Below are 7,734 nucleotides of genomic sequence, written 5' to 3'. Positions count from 1 at the left end.
AGCGTTAATATGGTCATCTGACCACCTGTCTGCTGTCCTTTTGTAGAAGGACACTGATGGGCCGTGATGGATTCCATTTTGTTTCAGGTTGCAAATTAACTAGTGTATCAGCCGCTGTATCAGGGGGGGAAGGTCAAAGTAGTCCCTGGTGCTAGCGAGGACTTAGTCTCCTCTCCTGCCACAGGTTTTATTTCTACCGGCAAGACAAACAGCAGCACTGCAGCATCCATTGAGCCGAGTCTAAAGGGCACTCATTCATTAGCTGAGGAATTGAATTCTAGTGAGAGGCTGGACGTAAGCAGGATGACATCATCACCATGATAATCTTTCATTTTGAGCCATCTGAGGACACAGTTGACCCTTCGCTAAGACCCCCGCTACTACTCCGTTAAGCTGTCAGAGTCACGGAGCCCACACTGTCACTAACTGCACTCCCTGAATATACAGAGCAAACAGAAGGGTCCACAATATGCGTTTGAAGGATTTATCTAGGATGTCAGCAGTGAAAACAGGTTAAAATGATAAAATATAGAAGCTAAAGTGAACCATCATCGCCTGATGATTGATACAGAAGATAATGATAATAAAAAAACAACACTGTTCCTTTAAAGCCGGGTAGGTGTTTATTCATTGTTACGATCAATAAAAAGGTGCTAGTTAATGATGTGCTAACGTACTCTGCTAATGTTAGCGCCACAGGTTTTCACGTAGAAACGTATATCTCCTTCCAACCTCTCCTGGTAAGTATCACTATTACACGACATGTAACCACTACGAGCTCCAAATCTATGGAGTCTATGGAGCCAAGGCGAATAGTTGTCAGACCCTGGTCAGAGCTGGCTGATGCTACGCAATGATTGGCCAGTCTGCGTTAGAGCGGCGGGTCTCAGCGAAGGGTCAATAAAATAACTAACTTGTTAAAGGAACAGTGTCTCGTTATTTACATTAAGCAGTGACAGTCCGCTGCTGCAAACGATACCTCAATGAACGTTGGCAAGCAATGTTTATAGAAGCTACAGTATGTATTAAAATATTCCTCCTATTCTCAGATGACGTTGTTAAATATTTTTGCAGAGGGACCATCTGGCATTGTGCATGCTGGCCGTCATTAACAGGCCACCTCTGGGCGACTTTCCCTTTGACAGAGCTTGAGTCCTCTTCTTTGTCTGTGGAGAGCAGGGTCGTCCTTCAATCAGAGGATCGGCGGTTTGATCCCCGGCTCCACTAGTCGCATGTTGATGTGTCCTTGATCAAGACACTTGCAACCTAAAATTGCTCCTGTAGCTGTGCCTACGGTGTGTGAATGAGATAGTCTAATAAGCAGGTGGCACCTAGCCATTAGTGGATGAATGATGACAAGTAGTGTGAAAGTGCTTTGAGTGGTCGGAAAGACTAGAAGCGCTTTACAAGTACAGTCCATTTACCATTTATCATTCTTTAAAGAACAAAACCAATAAAATGAAGTGCTCTCAGGATGCAAACTTCGCCAATAAGGTTAATAGACAGTAAGTAGTGGGTCAAATAGACATGATGTATGAATGAATAAATAGATTAATTGCAAGACTTGTTTTGCAATCTAGTGTAATTTCATGGAATCATTTTAACTCTCTTGCATCCCTTTTATAAAAAGTTTCCGTGTCACAAAACTGCCATACCATTATACATCAATATTATTTTATTTTTTCACTGAGTTAAATATAAAACCTCCCACTTGTTTCCATAGAGGACAACATGTCCCCTTCATAAAACTGCTGTAAAAATATTATATATTAATATTGTTTTTAACTTTCACAATTTTTTTTAAACTTTAACGGATCTTTTAACTTTGAGTCTGGATAACTAACCACCAAATATTTATTAATTCATTTTCCGAAATGTAATCCTTTAAATGCCAGTTATAATCCCCCCCCATTAAATGGGTTTTAATGGAGACATTTTTACATTTTTGTCCTCAAGGGTGTGGGTGTCTGTATTGTGACTACACAGTTTATTGTAGACTTATTATAGCTGAGGTTGAACTTTCAAAATAAATTTAAAAAATAAAAAACTCTGACCCCAGCCAAAATTCATGCCATGTGCATTAACTAAGAACTAAGCCAATGATCCCCCCCCCCCCCCCCCGCCGCTGGGGCAAACACAGTGATTTACTGACTTTATCCCATAACAACCTAACAACCAATATCATTTCATGGATCACTTGGTTTGTGTCCGTAGAAAAGTGTTTAATCTATAAACATCTGTGACTCTCCTCCCTCTTTTGTTTTTTAATCAGCTGAGAATGTGGGTTCGATTTTCACATCATTAGTGGACCAAACGTACGTTTAATTTATGCTAATAGGATTTATTCATGATTAATGCTCAATTTTTAATATTTATAGAGTGTGCTGTGCACCGAATTCTGCAGATCATACTGACACAGTGCTTTGTGGGTCTACCATTAAGACAAATAGAATACGGCATATTGAAATATATTTTTTTCCCGCTGAAGTTTCACAGCTCATCCCACAGGCGGCAACTTCTAGTTGTGAAGCCAATGTTGAAGTGCCTTCAACTTGTGTTCTCTCTAATGACCATCAGGGGGCGACTCCTCCGGTGGCAAAAATAAGTCTGATTGTATAGAAGTCTATGAGAAAATGACTCTACTTCTCTCTTGATTTATTACCGCAGTAAACATTGTAAACATGAGTTTATGGTCTCAATCTCTAGTTTCAAGTCTTCTTCAATACAGCATGATGTTCATTTAGTAAATTATGGTCCATTTAGAGTCAAATAGACCATAAAGCAGGCTATGCTTTAGGGCGAGGCTACACAGAGATTGTAAGGTCGCTACCAGAGCCGTATACTGTGTCTCTACGTCATTCCTCCGCAGTCCGTATATGGTCACTTCTCTTCACTGGTTGCGAAAAACCAAGATGGCGATGACAAAAATCCAAGATGGCGACGACAAAAATCCAAGATGGCGACAGCCAAAACGCCGAACTCGAGGCTTCAAAACGGCAGTCCACAAACCAATCGGTGACATCACAGCGACTTCGTCCACTACTTATTTATAGGCTGTGGTTTTCCCCCCTTTTCTCCCATGTACACCCACACATACTACATCAGCTGAATACAGAGCCTGAGCCTCCATGCCATATCAAAACAGAAAATCTAAAGGTTACACATGTCACTTTGCCGTACTGGACACACCTTTTGATTGGCAGGTGACTTCGCAGCCACACAAAAAGAAAAGAAAAACAGCAACGAGGTCATGGTACCAAATGGAGAGGAAAAATAATTAAAATAAAATCGCCTTACCACTTTAACAGTGTAAACTGTATCAGTTTCTCATCTCAAGTGTCTTCTCTGCAATTTGTTCCTTCACAATGACAATCAACTCCATCATTCTAGTCTGCTATCAGAAAAGACGCACGCACGCACATGCGGTTTGTGGTTTCTCAGGTAGCTAACATGCTGTTAATGGCAGCAGTGAATCCAAGTTAATCCCTGGAGAAACATAACAGCTTTTAACACATACACACACACACACACACACACACACACACACACACACACACACACACACACACACACACACACACACTGCTTAGAAGGCAGGGAATACTGAGCTGTCCATTTCACTTAGAGGCCTTTTCTCTGCACGGTGTATGCTGCTAAAGTGCTGGCAGCTACTGCACTTTAACAGCAGCCCCCATGTGTGTGGAATGTAGACATTATTCATGAACGCGGTCAGACAGCCTGACAGTATTACAGTGGAAACACTGCTCCCTGGTGGTGAATATATACGCTACAGCAAAAGACAGAAGGAAAGAGGAGACTGAATCTCACTTCGTCTCTTAACAACTTTGGTCTTCAGCATCCACCTTTAAAGCTTTTCATCGTAGGTGTGCTTTCACCTGATCTCTCATGAAACAGATCAGATTCACCCTGCTCAGTGTCCTACCACTCTCAAATGATACAGCGTCTTCCCTCTCGCTTTATCAGAGTTAAAGACGCAGGCCCAAAAGGTTTCTCAGCAAAATCATTGTAATTATTGTAATAATGACTTATTAAAGATATATTTTGTATGTATTTGTCATGTTAAATGGATGTTTTCACATACTGTATGTCACATAAAACAATACATTTTCAGATATTCATTTAAAATATGAATAACTAAAAATCCCACGTGCCCATATCAAAATTACCATGTGACTTTTTTGTAGCATTAAAGCTGCAATGTTAAGTAATGTTCACTCTCCTCTTTGAACTGTCTTCCTCTAGATGCTCCACAAGCTGATCACCAACTCTGAACTGCAGAGAGACGCTTTCCTGGTGAGGCGTGTAAATATTTACAGTTTTCAACAACTCGCTGGAAATAAATGCGAAAACTGTGTAAAATATGTTAGCAAACAATAGGACACCGGGTTTAAAACACAGCTCTCCAGTTTGCAAGTCCTCTGTTTGTTCAACGCGTCTCATACGGCGGTTGGTATACCTTTTGAAAAATGACTCCTCATTATTTTATGCATCTGTCAATTTTAGCTCGTTACATGGATACATGTCTTTTCAAAATAAACTTCCGTCCTCGCAGGAAACAAGTCAGTTAGGTATAGGACAATAACCTCGGCCGTTACTGAAGTACACGAGCTACGTGACAAATAAATCAACTTTGACTTCTCGTGTCACGTGAGGAGCGAACAGCGGTCTCCTGGCTGGGAGATTGTTGGCTGCTGGACCCGTCCACCTCCTCTCCCAGCTGCCACATGTGGGTTTTTGGCGTCTTTATACTTCCTCGTCCATGATTACGTGGATAACAAATGAGATCATTTGGTGGGATACGTACGAGTTACGGCACGTTATTTGTGTGTATCAAACGCTGGATGAGACCAGCCTGGTGTGTTTGACACATCTGCCTCCAGCGGTCTCTCTCGCTTGTTATATATTTGCGTCACTTGTTTAGAGTGTAGCGCATCCACACGGATGCGTTGACATGGCGGTCAGTACTGATGACATGGCGTACAAATGACGCGCAAAAACGAAGAAAGGCATTCTCGTTGCATGCAAAACGACTTACAAATTGTCAGAAAAGACAGAACAGTGCAATAACACATGAGGCAAGTAAAGGACTACTATTGGTCTGTGCTGCATGCTAGCATGTTAGCATTTAGCAGACAGTTAAGTTGCATTAATGTGGAGCTGAAACAATTAATGGATTATCAGAAAAAGGAATCAGCAACAATTGATATCTAGTTCCACCTTCTTTCCTGTATATATTCTGTGATGGTAAATTGATTATCTGAATACTTAAGACAAAACAATAACTGTCACATGGGGAATTAGGAAATAAAGATATCTGACCGTTTCAGTCACAATTTTCTGACATATAGACCAAACAAGTGAGAAAACAATAAACAGATCAACCATTAGTTGCACCCATTGTGTGTGTGTGTGTGTGTGTGTGTGTGTGTGTGTGTGTGTGTGTGTGTAAGCAGTGGAAGTGCACACTAGCAGTGTACAGTATGAGTCATTATTTGCCAATAAACGGTCTGTGGTGGTGTTTCTAGAACCCATCAGAGGGAAGCAGGTCGGACTGAAAGCAATAAAAAAGCTTACTGGTGGAAAGCTCCTTTGTCGCCGACACAATGTTGGAGCTAAAGTAAGGTAAAGTCAACGGGAAAGAAAATGCGCTGCGCCGCCTGGCTCAGATTTAGATGAAACGCTGATACCGTCACCGGCTGTTCATCAATCCCTCAGATTAGGAAATACAATTTTTAAAAGATTCACCTCTAATTTAGTCTTTTACTGTTATGTACTTAACGGCTTTTCTCAAAACATTTCAAAGAGGATTTCTAGTCATCTGATACTTTGATGTCCACCTTTAACAATAACTGATTAATGGTTGGAAGAATTCCGCTGGAGTCGTCATATGGTGGTTGGGAAGTCCGATAAATACGGCCTCCAATCTGGCCTTAAACATGTCATTCACTCCCATTGTTTTTATAGAGTAATGAAAGCCTGCATGAAAGCAACCAACAAATATGAAGCATCATAGAAGCTGCAGCTTTGTTGTAAGGGGTTCACTTTATTAAGCTGCTTCTGGTATAGACATTATTTCACATCGAATGACTCAGGGTTCACTCAGATGTACTTACACTTCCCATACTTTGCGGACGAGACAGAAACTAAGCCGCCCGTACTGTGGCACACAGTCTCGATTAGCTCATGTTTTGGTTTCACTCGATTTGGACATTTGGCCGACTAGAGAGATGACTGTGCCCCGACCTCTGTCACTCAGTTTCACCGGCTGCAGCAGCAAGCGACAGCCAGAAGCAGGAGGAACCGGACACATCAGAGTAACGTCAATGTCACAGGTCTCGCTCAGGCTGCCAAGAGCCCTAAAGTTTCCCCCTCCGGGGTGAGCCCTCTTGCCGGTGTGAGGCTGGTCGACCTGCAGGCTCGACCGAACCAAAAATGCCTACAGAGGGTCGGATTTGTGTGTGATTTTGAAGGTCGACACTAACTTTCATATTAAAGTGTAGTTGCTTTGAACTTGTGCTGATATTCCAGCAGAATTTTACTTTCAATTCAATTTATTTCTATGAACCCAAATCAAAACATGTTCCTCAGAGGGCTTTACAATCCATACAGCATACGGCATCCTTAGTCCTTGGGTCATCACATCGGAAAAGGACCCCCCCCCCCCCCCCCCCCCACACACACACACACACACACACACATACCCACACCTTTGGTGTAGACTATAAAGCTATGATGATACTGAGGCAAACACAAGTGGAGGTATATTCAGTTAGAAGTAAAAGTCCTGCATTTAATACCCTACTTAACTAAAAGTACAGAAATATCAAAAGTAACAGAACACTTACCCGTAGTGCTATCTATCGATCTAGATTGTTTTTGGTGTGAGTTGCCTTGTTTTGGAGATAGCATAGACATTATATTGGAGGGAAGGTAAACATCTCTACGTCCAATATCTCCAAAACTATGCAACTCATACCAAAACAATCCAGATCGATAGACATAGCACTGCAGGTAAGAGGACAATTATGTCGTTTTAAATCCAGAGGTGAACTGTCCCTTTAAAATTAAGACAGATTTAATGAGGCAGTCAAATTATGTATACATTACTATCTAAGTTCAGTACTATTTGAATTGAAGACTTTACATTTATCATAAAATCAGGTTTCAGATAACAAATAGAGTCTTTTAATTGTTACATAAATATGTGATCATATTGACAAGATCACACTTGTAATACATATAATCTCCACACTAATTTTCATTACTGTTATACTGGTTTACTTTGTCTTGTGTTTCAGAATGACCTTGTGGAGATGTGTTGTCATTTTGATTTAATGTAATAATGTAATCCCCATTTCTTTATAAGAACTATTTCCTTAAATCACCCAATGGAATGCTTGGAATATGCTTACACATGGCCTCAATAAATAAAATATTGTAAGTAAAGTGAAATGAGCAATAAGACGACAATTAACATATTTCTTCCATTTAGTTAAAACCATGATATCATAAATTCAAAACATAGGTTGGATTGTCCAAAAGGAGAACCTTCACAGTTTCCCTTTGTTCCGGAGTGACATTGATAATATCAGGGAGGAGGATATAGTAACCTCCTCCTGTCCCGGTGTCACGTGATACAGTTCTGGTCCTGATGCTGCTGTTACGGGGACTCAGTATGGGGAGCGATTAATGCCACAAAGCGACTGGATGAGG

General features: G+C 41.0%; 1 long non-coding RNA gene across 1 annotated transcript in view; it reads left to right on the top strand.

Moving 5' to 3' along the window:
* LOC142932981 (uncharacterized) overlaps nucleotides 1–7,734 on the top strand; it is a 285,143-nt gene that overhangs the window by 55,397 nt on the left and 222,012 nt on the right. The window lies entirely within an intron of this gene.

Source organism: Anarhichas minor, unplaced genomic scaffold (genome assembly GCF_050575085.1).
Source record: "Anarhichas minor isolate MPS153535 unplaced genomic scaffold, ASM5057508v1 ptg000058l, whole genome shotgun sequence".
NCBI lineage: Eukaryota > Metazoa > Chordata > Actinopteri > Perciformes > Anarhichadidae > Anarhichas > Anarhichas minor.
This window is presented reverse-complemented; position numbering and strand designations above follow the sequence as displayed.